Raw genomic sequence first — 16,984 nt, 5'->3', positions numbered from 1 at the left:
ACAGACCCATTTTACTATCTTTTTTTTTCCTCCATTTTTTTTTTTTATCTTCCCATGCTTTATCATGGACATCATTTGTAGTTGAAAAAGAATGTTTGGAGGGTTTTAGTTGTCTTGAAAAGTGAAGACATACTAAGCTTGAACAAATTCTCTGCAGCTTGGATATGCCACACTTTTACAGCTTCATTCTTTTTTATCAACCTATCAAAACCCTTTAGTGATATCTTTCAGCAAAGCTGTGAACTATTTATCCCTTTGGATTTGGATGTTTTTACAAATGTCAGTGTAGCTGCAGTGTGCAATGAAGCCAGTCATTTAGCTGCTCCCTCTATTATGTGAAATAATAGTGAATCTTTCCTGTGGACACTATTGATACAGAAATGAATGAGGCATGAAGTCTAGGTGCGAATTGCTGTAGGACTGTCTGCCTCCCTTTCCCCTTCTCTTTTTAGAAATCTTCTTGGAACTGGATTCTTGGTGAAAAAATTTATACTTGCACAATTTCACAACTTGTTTCTCAGTATTTTATTACCCCTTAGTTATAAGAGATCAAGTTTATGTCTACCTTAGACAGTATAGAAGTCAGCCTTGACCCAAACTGAAGTGTGATAAATGACACTTTTAAACTCGTATTACACATGCCCTAACTCCTTGGGATTTTGAATTAACAAACAGAATAAGCGAGTTTGGTAACTTAAAATCTATTTTGAAATAATTGCCTTTGAAGGAAACTAAAATAAAAGAAAAAAAAAGAGAAAGAAATTTGTTTCTATTTTTCCCTGTAGTTTCGCTTGGGGTGCACAGGAGAGAGAAGTCACCCATAATGGGTCAAATAAAGAAAAAGCATGTGGTGACAAGAAACTCCAGAGTAGTGATGAATAAGAAACTTCAGGTAATTTTTTTTTTTTGTCTTCCAAAACCTCAGTGCAAATATAGAGCTAATTTTTCAATATATCCTGTATTCCTGTGGTCATCATATAAAGATCCCTTGAATTTTTCGTACTAAACTAGTCAGTTCTTTCATTTTCATGGATCCTAGTCACTGCCTAATATCAGAAAAACTGACCAGGCTATCACTGGTTTAGGTTTGGGGGGTTTTAGTGTGTATTTTAGAGTTGTTCCCCACTACTTCCACTGCAGTATGAAAAGCATTGCAAAAACAGTATTTGAGCTGGAAAAAAACCTGAATCTCAAGCTGTGTGACCATAGTAATCCTGAGCCAACACTAGTTCTGGGTCTATCTGCTGAGTTGTGCAGTGTAGCTTGCTACAAGATGGGTAAGAAATATGTTCACCTACCTCAGGTCAGAGTGATCTCAGGTTTCCCCAGTCTGACATCGACATGATTGTACAGGATTCACTGTTAATACTTCCTTTTGTCATGAAGTGTTTTTTTAGTGTTCTGCTTTTTCTTTCTCTTTTAATAAATACCTTTTCAGCCAGCAGTTCTGCAACAAGCCACATGCTAGGAGGCAGCAAAAGGAGCAGTACCTTCTTTTTTTTTTTTTTTTTTTTTTTTTTAAGAAAACTATCTTTTTGATTGTCTAATAGCAACTTAGTGTTTCTGGGAGTCTGTTGAAGGAAGGAAATGTTGCTCTTGAATTCTACTTTCAGAAAATGTCCTGTGTAATATACGCAAGAAGCAACAGTATACATAACTGATTAAAGAGGTCAGCGTTTTATCCCTCAGCTTAGCATATATGTCACTTCTAAATCAGATGTGCAAAGCCAAAACAGTACAGTTTCTAGTTGGCTCATTTTTTCTTGCTATGCTCCCCAATTGCTGGGATTACTGAAAAGCACCTTTCTGACCTTACTGAACAAATCAGATTTCTATTTCCTTTTTCAGTTCTATCAGTAACTGTGAAGTGTCTACCAAATGTGCTTAGAAATTACCCTCCTGTTGCTGCTGTGTTCAAGTTAAGGTGGAGGTGGTAGTTTGTCTATTACAGTTCTTGGGGATGAAATGCTATAAAAGACTTTGTACAAGGCATAAGAATTGCTGTCACCCAAAGAGAAGAAAACTTGTAACGTCCCAAGTTACTCACCTCACCTTCTTAAAAATTCTTCCTCTCTCTTTCTCTGGGATTTCAACTTGCAGATATATATTGAATAAGAAGCCTCATAATGTTATTTGATAAGCATTTCTTCTGGTGGCTGTCAGTTGTCCTGAGACAGCTTCACATCCCTGCAGTGGTATGCATGGGTCACTTGGTGATCTGGATTGGAGGGCTGATCTAAGTAAAAATAACTTTGCAAAAAGTCACCTAGACCAGCTCTCCACTCTGGACTTCAATGCGACCCCGCTGCATTCTGTATGAATGACTGTCTTTGTACTGAAGGAATAATTAATTAAATTATGTGCTCAGTATTATTTTTTGTCAACACTTACAGGACCCCATTTTGGGACAGAACTTAATGTACCAGTATCTGGATTAATGCACCTGGAACTCTTTTGTTTACCACTCTCAGGGTCTGATTGCAGAAAACCCCAGTGCCAGACCCTGTTTCAGTTCATGATCCCAAGAAATTCCACAAACAAGGTCAAGTACTGTACTCGGACAGTTTATTAAAAATTACAAAATGTTACTAGAAGAAAGGGAAATTATTGTAATAACGGTGATAGCAATAGGACAAACTGGAAAAAAGGCAATAAAGAAAATAAAGCAAGGATCTGGGTGCAGAGAGACAGTCACCACGGTGGATCTAGTGGTGTCCCAGGGATCCGTTATTGGTGGTGGTGAGAGATCTGCAGGGTTCGTAGTCTCGTAGTATCGCAGCAGAGTATCCCCCAAGAATCTGTCAGCAGTGGGTGTCCTCGTGGAGGCATCCTTCTGGAGTCCCCTTGAAAGTACCCCTTTTGGCAATGTTTTACTCTCCTTTTTATCATGAGTTGGGGGGAGTGCCTATGTTCTTCATGTCACTTATTAATCTTCCTGGTAGACCAGTTTTTCTGGTCTTGCATCCAACTGCAAGTGTGTCTGTGCACACACAGGTTTCTGCAGCAATTCTTGTGATAATGGATAGCAATTCCTCATACCAATCCTCTAGGTAACGGACAAAAGAGTCTTGTCAGCTCTTTCTCATTCATCCCTCAGGCAATGGATGGTGGAGTCCGAATTCAACTCCTCACTCCCAACTCCCAGGCAATGGATAGAAGAGTCTTATCTCAGCTCCTCCCACCAATCTCTGAGAAAATGGTCGGTGGAGGCCCATTTCAATTCCTCGTACCAATCTTTGAGACAATGGACAGTGGAGTATGATTTCAGATCAGTCTTTCACAACCACTTAGCTAGTGGGTCATTCCCCTTCTATGCCTCTAGCCCTGTTCTTTGGCCAAAAGCTACATGTACAAAGACACAAGTGCCTGAAACTATAATGAACAGTAGCTGGGTGAATATATCAAGGTCTCCACTGATTTTACTAGCTTGTAGAATTTGCTTTGCTTTTATGCCATTGGAAAGATCCAGGGTAATATTTAAACATGATTTGTTTTGCTTTGTAGACCTCATCTGTTCTTTACTTACTGTAAGATACGTCTAATTTAAAACTAACCAGCAAACGAATCTGTTTTATGTGGTTATTTGGCTTATTTTTTCCAAACTACTAATACTGCTTTTGCTTGTAGGTCCTTTGGGCTGAATGGGAAAGTTACCATTGATTTACTAGAAGCCAGGCTTTCAGTCATTCCCCAAATGAAGAGAGCTGCCAGAAAAATTTACAGATTTGCTACCAACTCCCTTGAGTATGGTGCTGATTCAATTAAAGAAATCTATGTGTGATTCAATACTTCTCTGTTTATGCTCAACAGCACTTCTGCTGAGAGCAGGAAGAATTATACAGATTTCATCATCACTATCAGGAAGAGCATAGATAATTCCTACCATTAGCATTTTGATGAAAAATTCCCCCCATGTGTTTGATCTCAGTATTTTCTATGAGCTCTAGCAGTTTTTCCACTTTCATAGTTCCCTCTTAGAAGATAGGTTCTTTCTTTATCACATAAACTTTTTTCATAAGTCTAGTCATTTCTCTTTCTTTAAACTCTTCTAAAGGTATTCAATTTCTTTCTAAGTTTTCATTTAAAAAGAGTCCTTTTAATCTTTATTCCTATCTGAAACCTTTAAGTGCTTTTCATAGCACAAAACTCTTTAAAGTACAGTAAATATATCAGCAAACTGTAAAGGATTTGACCTATTGAGGTGAAATGGTATTTGAAAAAATCTTCAAATACACCAAACAAGAAAAACATATGTAACAAAAAAAATCCCATGAACCTTTGAACTGTAGGCTTTCTTTTGGAAACTTCTGTCTCTGAACACAAAAGAGGAGATCAGACTGTATGTATGTGTAACTAATATGACATTAATTCCCCAAAATGTTACTGAAGACTTATCTCTTCAGACAGAAAATAAGTACAGTTTAATGGATGTGTTCTTGGAAAGGCTAGTCCATGTGCATAAATAATATTTCAGTTTGAACTATAAACCACACAGTAAATACGTAGATTGTGGTTATATTAATTACTATATTTCCTATACATTTGTTATGATAAAATAGGTATTAGAATTTCTTTTTCTATGGGAAATGATATACAGCCCTAAGGAAAAGATGACATACTGCTCTATAAGCAACTAAGACTTTTCTAAAATCATTGATAATTACCACATGCATTTACTTAGACATCTGTTTGTATGACCATGTAGCATCCTTCAGCATCTCTTACACACAAGATGATAAAAAAAAGTGGATAGTTTTAATTGGAGTTTTTTCTGTGATTAGTTGCACTACAGAGTTTTTAATTTCAGCTGCTTGGCCAACAGAAGCAACAGGGTTTTCTCTGACTGTGGTAGATGAAGACTTTTCCCTTGTAGCTGACTGTAGATTTTTCCAGTTCTATCAACAGCAAAGTTTTCTTCCCAGTTTATAGCATCCTGACATGCTCAGATCATCCACAGCTGCTGGAAGTTCCACCCCATTAGGTCTCCTGAGACAGGGGATGTCTGTGGTGCCAGGATGCTGCTGTAGGGTTTGGACCTCACTGAAAAGGGAATGGTGGAGCTCTGCAGCCCTTCTGAAAATGTGCCAGACACAGCCCATCAATCAGCTAATCACTGCCAGGACCAACCACGTTCATGAGGCGGGGAGAGGCTTGTGCTGAGCTGCATTTATGAAGTTCAGGAGCTGGGAAGGGAAGGGTATACAAAACTAAATGTGTTGCAAGTAGAAGGAGCAGTAATACAGGGTCTTTCTAGCTAGTGACAGAGAAATCAAGCCAAGATTACCAAAATGTGATGAGGATTTAAAGTGATTGAATTTTCCCTCTTATCCTCCTTATGCTGGATACTTTTACAAAAAGCTTCACAGGTGCAGCTTAACAGTTTGCTAGTGCTTCAGATTGCGCTTAACCCAAATGACAGGAGACAGACTATTTTATTAAGTAATAGCTGAACAGCATCCATGCTTTGTGTAATAAGCTCTGAATTTGTAGTTGCTGTTCTGCAGCGTAGTACCTAGACACTTCCCATGTAACTCTGGAAACACCTGTATTGTTGCACTTAAGTTGGGAAAATCTCCAACAAATGTATAAATGCTGAGGAATCTCGCAGTTTGGCAGTTTGAACCCAAACCTCTCAAGTTTTACCCCGTTGCTCTGACACTGATCTCGCTCCTCAGAGAAGCAACATGGTGAGACCTGCCCTTCCACCATTCTAAAATTATTGACCTTAGCACACATCTTAGCTCGGTTTATCAACAGTGAAGGGATATCTCACCAGAAATCCTCAACCTCACATTTAAAAGACACAACTGATGCATTTTGCAGGGGAGAGGGATGAACCACATAAAGGGAGGGAGAATGAAAGTCTAAGGACTGGGAATATTAAGTCAGGGAATTAAAATCAGGAATGGAGAGAGGGAAAGATTTTGTATTTACAAACAACCTTGCATGTGTAACTAGAACTGCAATAGGAAGAGCCGACGTAGTGAGCTCCTCCTAGTGCCCTCACTCTTGCTTATTTTTCAGAACTAGACAGGAGTATCTAGCCTCAGTGCTAACAAAAAAAAAAAAAAGTCAATAAATGAATGGACAGGAGGACATTTTATCTTTAATTCACTTGTGTAAGAAGTTTCATTTCTTTTTTTTTCCACCCTCTCTTTAACGCATGGTACTGGTAGCTGTGAAATACACATCATTAAAGAGATTTTTTCAGCTACAAACCTGTGGTTTGCAAATTGTAAACAAACTGGAGAAGGATTTGATGGTTGTGTGTAAATCCTTGGGGTTACTTGATCATAGTGCTTTATAGTTCTCTGTTCCAGATTTGCCATTTTGGAAGAAAAGCATTATAGAAAAGCTTACCCGCCTCCAACCAAAAAGGAGCTGCTGTATTGCCAAGACTATTGCTAAGGATAAAATCCCACAAAGGTAAAGAAGCATTTTAGACCATGGTGTTTTCGACAGCTTGCTTTCAGCCAATATTGCCTTTTTACAATTAAATGCTATATATTTAATGGAATTTATTTAAAGACCACAAGATGATACTCATGCAGGCACTGTTGAAAATATGTTTGAAAGCATATTGAAGGTTGTTTAGGGATTGAGAAGTGTTTAAGAATATCTTGAGACATTTGATACTGGCTTCGAATGAACAGGAACATGGTAGGAGCTTTAAGGATCATTGCACATCAAAACCCTCCAGAACAGATCAAGCAATAAATGTTACTGCTACTAGTCCAGGAAATACAGATTTCTAAAACAAATAAGCATTAGTTTGTTTACAGAAAGAAAGCTTTATAGTCATTACAGTCAGCAGCATCCAGCAATATTTTAGGAGATTGCGTACTTGATGCTTTTTGATCACAGAGGGAAGATGACACGCCACAGCCCTTCCTCTATGCTGATATTTCCTGGAGGTGACAACTCTGCTTACTGACATGCTTGATCGCCAGTACCAAGCTGAACATACAAAGAAGCACTGGATCTGCTGTGCAATTCTGCACTCCCTTTCTGTAATCTTCCGTAAAATCAATATTTTCACAAAAGGATTCATCTTGGTGGTGGTTTAGTGATCTCTGTGCAATATGAACAGTGTATATGCAATAGATTCATTTGGATATGTGCAGCGCTATGACAAGGGAAGAGTCTGATATGTGCTGAGAGGTGATGGTGGCTAAAACCAGTCTATTGCCATTTCTCAAAATGGCAGGTCTTGAGACTGGCAATATCACCTGGGTAACCGAAGCACATTGAGCATTTTGGCATGACTTTCAATAATCTGAAATAATAGCCTTATGGCAAATTTTACCGAAATCTTTAAGTAATTTAGCTTTTTAAGCATCAAAAGTACAGCATAGTATTCTCTGTCAGTGGGTCTTATTTTAATGATGAATTCAAGTGATTTAATTAAACTGAGGTAGGAATTTAGATATACAATTTTTACTCTCTTTGGTCTCCAATAATTGGTTGGAAATGATGTTGTAGTGCCCATAGAAAAAAGCCTGAGGATTTAGACCCTAACCCATATTTAGAAGAGTACGATATAGATAAGTTATTAGCTTGCTATGAGTATTTTTTTCACAATAATATAATTTTAAAAATACTTTTCTTATTACACATTTGTCTTGGAGAGCAAATATGTGACAATGACAAGAAAAATGGGGAAACAGCCCAAGGTGGCCATGGAACTGCCAGAGATGCTGCGGTGGGTGGGGTGGAGCCAGGCATGTACTAAAGCAGCTCTTTACAAACTTAGAAGCCAGAAAATCATTGTACACCACAGACACATCTGGCACTCCCATGTCTCTTGGCTGTCTTTGGGACAGAGCTGGCATATGCCATTCTTCCCACAGCAGCCTCCAGGGAGAGAAGTCATTGCTTTCTCTCCTTAAGTGTCTGCTCATGCTGTTACATCTCTTCTGTCTTTTTTTTTTTTTTTTTTTTTTAAGCCACAGTACATTTTGCTTGTTGTTGGTGCTCAGGGGATTAAAACAAAGATCAAGTAGGAGATACAAGATATGTGTGCACATCAACATTGTAAGTATATATGTGTGTGTGTCTATATGTGTCCATATATATATATTTAATAATTTAGATAAAGTGGTATCTGTTTTCTCCTTAGTTGGAGATCAAGGTACCTGCATTGTAGACTTTCACAAGGTTGTCTGTGTGAAAAAATATTGGTTTTACATTGTGGTTGAACATGTTTACAGTCCCTAAGCCTGAAGGCTGTCGACGTTTTCCTCTTCATCTTGTTAGTGTTTATATAAATACTGATTTACATTTAATAAAAAGGATTCCCTTTTTGTCCCAAGGGGAAGGACAGTCAACAGATGGATCACAAGAAATGTCATTAGCTACTTAGAATGTTTTGACATCTTGCTGAAGATTGCTTCATTACGAGTGAAATGAAATTTTTCTTTTTCTTGTCTAGCAACTAACATTATTTGGAGAAAGCTATTACGATGACAAAAGTACTATGAAATGCAAGAGCTACTGAGTTGTAGATATTCTTGAGATGCAGATATTCTTGACATGCTTTAGGTGAGGTTACTAGAAAATGTGTACTTTTTGCATTTTCTTCTTAGGTACAATGTGTGAACTCAAAGATTAAATCTTCAAATCTGCAGTTCAGAGATTGATTTAATAATAAAAATAAAGGCCCCACTAGGTAGGCCAAACAGAATCAAACAGAATCTGAGACAACTTGCTCAGATTTTCTTTTGCTTTGGTTTTCTTTTGCCATAAAACTGAAAAATTTACTCTTCAAATCAGCTTCTAGGGTAAAGCAAAATGGTTTTAATCAACCTTATAATTGCACTTTTACTGAATAAGACAACCGGGAAATCGATAGCCTATGAAAATTGTAAGATATATTGAAAGACTGGATTTGGTTTCTGTCCTTGCCTGAAAAATGGCAATACTAAACATCTAGTTCCAACAAAATTCAACACAAAATTATAGCTAGAAAATATAAATAAAATAACTAAGAAATATTTTTTAAAGTGTTAAAGAAGTAACTGTTCTACAAATTAATGATTGAGGGTTTACCATAAGGTCCTAGGTAGATAAGCAGGTATACAGCTCAAGACAGTTTACATTCCATACTCAACAAGTGATACAAAGTTCAATTAACTCTCTTGTTAATTACTTTCTTTCCTTAAATTAACACCTTATTAAATGATGAAACCTATAATGGAGTAGTATGTACCAATGCTTTTGCAAAAACTGGGAAAAGAAAAAGACTGGATGAAAAACAAGAATTCTGGAAGAATATCTGGGTACATCTAAGTATACTTCCCTTGAATATGCAAGGGAAGCAAAGTAAAATTTTCCTAAAATGTTCTTGAAAACAAGTGAGTGCCCTAAACTAGTTCACTATTTGAGGGTTTTCCCATGTTCATGAATGCCCTAAGCACCAGGCAGTGGGCTGTCTTAAGATAGTGGGACTCTGTTCTCCCTCCTCAACCTCATTTGCTTTGATTGACTTTGCAAAATTCAATTTTTCAGAAATTTGAAAAAAAAAATGATGTTATCTAAAAACTGACACCCATCTCTAAAAAATATTGATATCCAAACTTTTCAAATACTCTGTCAAAAGCTGAAATACACTACCTAAAAATAATCCCATCTGAACAAAAAAACAGAGCTCTAAACTTAGATCTTTTACCAGACCTGAAGTCAGGGACTGTGTATTTCCTCACTAACACTTTAACAGTTAGATCTTTATTACAGTCTTTAACCACAGTTTTTGGAAGACACATGTGGTACTGCAGCAGAACTAAAGCATATGTGTCAGCTCCTGCTGCCAAACAGTTATTGTTGGCATCAAGTCACTTGCCAGCAAACTGTGATTGAAGCTGCTGTCCAAAGTCAGCGGTCTAAGATCAAATGGAAACTGCTGAAAAGCTAAAGAGCTAAACTGATGACTTTTCTAAATTTTTAAAGGACTAGTTGTGTGTCAGAATCTTTGGAAATACCATTTTCTACACTTTATGTGGGGTTCCTAATGCTTTCCAGTGAATGAACTTTAGTTCACAGCTTCCATGACCTGAGAGAGGAAATCACTTATGAAAATTGCCACTACTGTAGTCTTTCAGCTTCAGCACTAATTTCAGACTGGTTTCATTTTTCCTAAAGTTTTTGCTGTGTAAGTCTGAAAATGAAATTACAGAACAAAAATTACTATTATTTTAATTTAATTTTTCAAAGTAAATGTGTTGAGATTTCACTTCCTCCCAAAGTATCCACTATTGCTGTGGCTTAAATGCAGGCGGCAACCAAGAACCACGCAGCCACTCTATCACTCCTTCACCTTCCTCCCCCTGCTCCCAGAGGGACAGGGAGGAGAATCCAAAGAATGTAACTCCCACGGGTTGAGATAAGAACAGTTCAGTAACTAAGGTATAACACAAAACCACTACTGTTACCACCAAGAATAATAATGATAAGGGAAATAAAAAGGGAAGGGAATACAATCGCTCACCACCTGCCAACCGATACCCAGTCCAACCGAGCAGCATTCTAACCCTTCTGGGTAAATGCCCCCAGTTTATATACTGGGCATGACGTGCTGTGGTATGGAATACTTCTTTGGCTAATTTGGGTCAGGTGTCCTGTCTCTGCTTCCTCCTGGCTTCCCCTCCTCCCTGGCAGAGCATGAGACCCAGAAAAGTCCTTGGTCAAAGTAAGCATTACTGAGCAACAACTAAAAATGTTGGTGTTATCAGCACTGTTCCCAGGCTGAAAGTCAAAACCACAGCACTGCACCAGCTACCAAGAAGGAGAAAAATGGCTGCTACCGCTCAGCCCAGGACAGTGTCCACCCCTTACTCCATGCCATTCACATCAGGCTCAGATCTTACATTTTTCAATATACCATCACTTTTGTCTCATATGTATATATACATATACACGTACAGAGAGAGAAAGAGAGATCATTCGTTAGTGCATGGACCAATCCCTATAAAGCTGCTGAGCCCACCTGGTCCATGATGTCTGGCTCCACCTCTTGTAACAGTCTTTCAGAGCAGGAGAGAGGGCGTGAAGTTTCGGATTGTTGCCTGCTGATGACACCAAGGAACTTGGCTGGTCACTGCTGAGCTCGTCTGGTTTCATTGAAGTTCATTCTTTGTTGGGATGATGGTCAGAGGGAAGTCAAGGCCAGTCGCTGGTGACCTGAAAACATCTAGTTGGTGGTCTATGAAAGTGCTACATAGCAGACAACAGCATACAATTGAGTTCACTGGCTGTTTTCCCCTAAAGTCAAATCCCCTTGAGGTACACATCAGACTTCCCCATCTTCCTGCATTACCCACCAAGTATATCTGGATCTCTGAGCAAAAGAAATCCCATGAGCGGGTTTGCCTTTAACTGAAGCAGGAATAACCCAGACTGTCTTCACCAACAAATTCTTTATGTGCACCACAAGAACTTTATCCTGTTCTACAGTACGCAAAAGTTCTGTCTGGGTTGGGCCAGCTCTGTTGGCAGATCCTCTGGTGTTGACCAACCAGGTAGCTTTAAATGTGCATCCTAATGTTTGAAAGTCCCACCACCCATTGCTCTCAGTGTAGTTTTTAACAGCCCATTGTAGTGTTTGATTTTCGCAGAGGCAGGTGCATGGTAGGGGATGTGCTATACCCACTAAATGCCATGCTCTTTGGCCCAAGTGTCTATAAGGTTATTCCAGAAATGAGTCCCATTGTCTGACTCAATTCTCTCTGGGGGGCCATGTCACCACAAAATCTGTTTCTCAAGGCCCAGGATAGTGTTCCGGGCAGTGGTGTGGTGCACAGGGTATGTTTCCAGCCATCCGGTGGCTCCTTCTACCATGGTGAGCACATGGCTCTTGCCTTGGCGGGTTGATGGGAGTATGATACAGTCAATCTGCCAGGCCTCCCCATATTTGTACTTCAGCCATCGTCCTCCATACCAAAGAGGCTTTAACTGCTTGGCTTGCTTAATTGTAGCACATTTCACACTCATGAATAACCTGGGCAATAGTGTCCATTGTTAAGTCCACCCCTCTCAGTCACAGGCCCATCTATATGTTGCATCTCTGCCCTCATGGCCTGAAGTGTCATAGGCCCACCGAGCCAAAAATAATCCACCTTTACGTTGCCAATCTAAGTCCATCTGAGCCACTTCAATCTTAGCAGCTTTACCCACTTATTGGTTGTTCTGGTGTTCCCCAGTGGCCCGACTCTTGGGTACATGAGCATCTACATGGCGTACCTTCACCACCAGTTCTGCACCCAGGCAGCGATATCTTGCCACAGTGCAGCAGCCCAGATGGGTTTACTTCTGCGTTGTCAACTGCTCTGCTTCCATTGCGGCAGCCACCCCCACAGGGCATTTGCCACCATCCATGCATGACTCAGTACAGAGATAAAGTACTGGCCACTTTTCTCGTTCAGCAATGTCCAGGGCCAGCTGGATGGCTTCCATCTCGGCAAACTGACTCGATTTGCCCTCTCCTTCAGCAGTTTCTGCAACTTGTCGTCGAGGACTCCATACAGCTGCCTTCCATCTCCGATGCTTTCCCACAATACAGCAGGACCCATCAGTAAACAAGGCATACTGCTTTTCACTTTCTGACAGTTTATTATATGGTGGGGCCTCTTCAGCACACATCACCTCCTCCTCTGGTGACATTCCAAAACCTTTGCCATCTGGCCAGTCCATGATGAATTTCAGAATTCTGGGATGACTGGGATTTCCTGTTCAAGCTCATTGTGTAATTAGTGCAGCCCATGTAGCATTGGTTGCATGAAGTGTAGAGGAGACCCTGCCTTGAACATCCTGCCGAGCATAGGCAGCCGGGGTGCCAGGAGGAGCTGTGCTTCAGTGCCAATCACTTCCGAAGCAGCTCGAACCCCTTCATAGGCTGCCAGTATTTCTTTCTCAGTTGGGGTATAGCTGACCTCAGATCCTTTGTATCCCCGACTCCAAAAGCTGAGCGGTCGACCTCAAGTCTCCCCTGGAGCTTTCTGCCAGAGGCTCCAGGTAGGACCATTCTCCCCAGCTGTACAGTACATTTTTCATGTCTGGCCCGGGCCGGAGTGGTCCAAGGGCTACTGCATGAACTATCTCGCGTTTAATTTACTCAGACTTGTTGTTGCTCAGAGCCCCATTTAAAATCATTCTTCTTCCAGGTCACATGATAGAGGGGGCTTACAATTGAACTGTAATTTGGGATGTGCATTCTCCAGAAACCCACAGCACCCAAGAAAGCTTGTGTTTCTTATTAGCTGGTGGAGACATTGGTGTTATTTTGTTGATCACATCTGTGGGGATCTGTCTATGTCCATCTTGCCATTTTAATCCCAAAAATTGAATCTCCTGTGCAGGTGCCTTGACCTTACTCTGTTTTATGGCAAAACTGGCTTTCAGCAGGATTTGGATTATTTTCCTCCCTTTCTCAAAGACTTCTTCCACTGTACCACCCCACACGATAATGTCATCAATGTATTGCAGGTGTTCTGGAGCTTGCCCCTGTTCCAGTGCAGTCTGGATCAGTCCATGGCAAATGGCAGGGCTGTGTTTCCACCCCTAGGATGGTAGGTTCCAAGTGTACTGGACACCCCTCCAAGTAAAAGCAAACTGTGGCCTGCACTCTGCTGCCAAAGGAATTGAGAAAAATGCATTGGCAATATCAGTCGTGGCATACCACTTGGCTGCCTTTGACTCCAGCTCATACTGAAGTTCTAGCATGTTTGGTACGGCAGCACTCAATGGCAGTGTGACTTCATTCAGGACACAATAGTCCACTGTTAGTCTCCACTCTCCGTTAGACTTCTGCACTGAGCATATGCGGCTATTAAAGGGTGAGTGGGTGTCCTGGGTTTACCAGTAGCCTTTTCGCTCCTTAGTAGCTGGAGCAAGCTCTGTGTTTTGACTTCCAGCCTGGGCAGAGAGCTGATAACACTGATTGCTTTTAATTGTTGTTAAGTAATGTTTATTCTGGCCAAGGACTGTGAGTCTCATGCTCTGCTGGGGACGAGGGGAGGCCAGGAGGAAGGAGAGACAGGACACCTGACCTAAGCTAGCCAAAGAGGTATTCCATACCACAGCACGTCATGCCCAGGGAGATAACTGGGAGTTACCCGGAAGGTCACGCTCTCTCTTTGTGGGGGGTCGAACTTGTTCAGCGGTGGTATTGTATTCTCTCCCATGGTGGTATTGTAATTCTCTCTTATTATTTTCTCTTATCAATATTATTATTGGTGGTAGCAATAGTGATTTGTGTTATACCTTAGTTACTGGGCTGTTCTTATCTCAACCCGTGGGAGTTACATTCTCTCAATTCTCCTCCCCATCCCTCCGGGAGTGGGGAGGGTCGGGGAGGGGTAGGGGGGAAGGAAAGAAACAGGGAGCAAGAGAAAAAGGGGGGGAGGGAGTGAGTGAATGAGCTTTTGTGATCGGGTTTAAACCACGACAGTGGGTCCTACTTATCACTCCTTGGCTCTCCAGTCTATGGATCATCTTATGGATGGGAATCAGGGAGTCTTGATCGGTGCACTATTTCCTCTGTCTCCAAAGCAGCAACACCAAAAGTCCGTCGGTACCCTTTTGGGTCTTTGAAGTTCCCTCTCCTGAGGCAGCCTATGTCAAGAATGCATGGAGTCTCTGGACCAGTCACAATGGGGTGCTTTTGCCAATTCCTCCTGGTCAGGCTGATTTCAGCCACCATTACAGTCAACTCTTGGTATCCTCCTGTCACTCCAGAAATATAGAATCATAGAATCATAGAATAGTTAGGGTTGGAAAGGACCTCAAGATTATCTAGTTCCAACCTCCCTGCCATGGGTAGGGTCACCTCACACTAAACCATCTCACACAAGGCTTCATCCAACCTGGCCTTGAACACCGTCAGGGATGGAGCACTCACAACCTCCCTGGGCAACCGATTCCAGTGTCTCACCACCCTAACAGGAAAGAATTTCCTCCTTATCTCCAATCTAAACTTCCCCTGTTTAAGTTTTAACCCGTTACCCCTTGTCCTGTCACTACAGTCCCTGACGAAGAGTCCCTCCCCAGCATCCCTGTAGGACCCCTTCAGATACTGGAAGGCTGCTATGAGGTCTCCACGCAGCCTTCTCTTCTCCAGGCTGAACAGCCCCAACTTCCTCAGCCTGTCTTCATACGGGAGGTGCTCCAGTCCCCTGATCATCCTCGTGGCCCTCCTCTGGACTTGTTCCAGCAGTTCCATGTCCTTTTTATGTTGAGGACACCAGAACTGCACACAATACTCTAGGTGAGGTCTCACAAGAGCAGAGTAGAGGGGCAGGATCACCTCTTTCGACCTGCTGGTCACGCTCCTTTTGATGCAGCCCAGGATACGGTTGGCTTTCTGGGCTGCGAGCGCACACTGCCAGCTCATGTTCATTTTCTCATCGACCAGCACCCCCAAGTCCTTCTCTGCAGGGCTGCTCTGATCTCTTCTTTGCCCAATCCGTAGCTGTGCCTGGGATTGCTCCGACCCAGGTGTAGGACCTTGCACTTGTTGTGGTTGAACTTCATAAGGTTGGCATCAGCCCACCTCACAAGCATGTCAAGGTCCCTCTGGATGGCATCCCTTCCCTCCAGCATATCAACCGGACCACACAGCTTGGTGTCATTGGCAAACTTGCTGAGGGCGCACTCAATCCAACTGTCCATGTCAGCGATTAAGATGTTGAACAAGACAGGTCCCAACACCGATCCCTGAGGGACACCACTTGTTACCGGTCTCCAGCCGGACATCGAGCCATTGACCACAACTCTTTGTGTGCTGCCATCCAGCCAGTTCTTTATCTACCGAGTGGTCCATCCATCAAATTGATATCTCTCCAATTTAGAGAGAAGGATGTCGTGTGGGACAGTGTGAAACGCTTTGCACAAGTCCAGGTAGATGACATCAACTGCTTTACCCTTGTCCATCAATTCTGTAGCCCCATCATAGAAGGCCACCAAATTGGTCAGGCAGGATTTCCCCTTAGTGAAGCCATGCTGGCTGTCACCAAGCACCTTGTTGTTTTTCATGTGCCTTAGCATGCTGTTGAGGAGACATAGATGCTTCCACTCCTTGACAGCTTGATGGTATCAGGCGGTACTGTGCACCAGTATCTACTAGAGCCTTATACTTCTGTGGGACTGATGTGCCAGGCCATCTGATCCACACAGTCCAGTAAATCCAATTGTCCCCTATCTCCACCTGGCTGGAGGCAGGGCCCCTCTAATAATCATCACAACACTGGTCACTTATGTCTTGTTGACAGGGATTAGTCTTTATCACAGTAGGTGGAGTAAAATCAGCTCTTCCACTCCATCTGGGAACCTACTCACCAGAGGCCGAAGCTGCAGCTTTCATGGGATGACCATCCTTGACCTTTGTTCAACCTTTGAATCATTTCATCCACTGTTGGCGGTGCTGTCATTCCAGGTTATTGTTGCCAATGAGTGGGCATATGATGACGGTGCATTTCGTGTTAATTTTTGCCATATGGGTCATATACATTCGACTTCATCTGGATCTATATGTCCATTCCCGTCATCCAGCCTATGATAGATCATCTCTGCAATGGCTGATTCCCTCAGAGACTGGATGCCTTTCTCTAGAGTAGTCAAGTTGGCCGAACGACTCATAACATCATTCTTGTATGGAAACCTTTCTTTCACAGCTGCCAGGAGCCGCCTGCAAAGACTGAGGGACAGTTTCTCTTTTGCAATTGCTTTGTCAGTTCCTCCTTCCCTAGCAAGTGATCCCAGCTGCTTGGCTTCCCTACTTTCTAATTTGTGACCATCAGCCCCATTGTCCCAGGATCGGAGCAACCAGGTGATGAGGTGCTCCCCTGGTTGATGGGTAAAATCTCTTCGCATATTCCATAGCTCGGTTGAGGTCAGGAGTCAAAAAGTCACCTCTTCTTCTTCTTCTTCTAATTCACGTAATAATAACTCCTGATCAGATGCTGTCCCATGTAGTAAGTGTATTGTTTCTTCATCT

General features: G+C 41.8%; 1 long non-coding RNA gene across 1 annotated transcript in view; it reads right to left on the bottom strand.

Annotated features, from left to right (window-relative positions):
- Window positions 1–2,562: 2,562 nt before the first annotated feature.
- LOC136005098 (uncharacterized) overlaps window positions 2,563–16,984 on the bottom strand; it is a 71,576-nt gene continuing 57,154 nt past the window's right edge. Inside the window, exon 3 of the long non-coding RNA XR_010608680.1 lies at window positions 2,563–5,183. This is a non-coding gene — a long non-coding RNA (uncharacterized LOC136005098). The remainder of the gene's footprint in view (window positions 5,184–16,984) is intronic.

The sequence above is a fragment of the Lathamus discolor genome, chromosome Z, assembly GCF_037157495.1.
Source record: "Lathamus discolor isolate bLatDis1 chromosome Z, bLatDis1.hap1, whole genome shotgun sequence".
Taxonomy (NCBI): domain Eukaryota; kingdom Metazoa; phylum Chordata; class Aves; order Psittaciformes; family Psittacidae; genus Lathamus; species Lathamus discolor.
The sequence above is the reverse complement of the archived record's forward strand: the minus strand, read 5'-3'. Positions and strand labels throughout refer to the sequence as shown.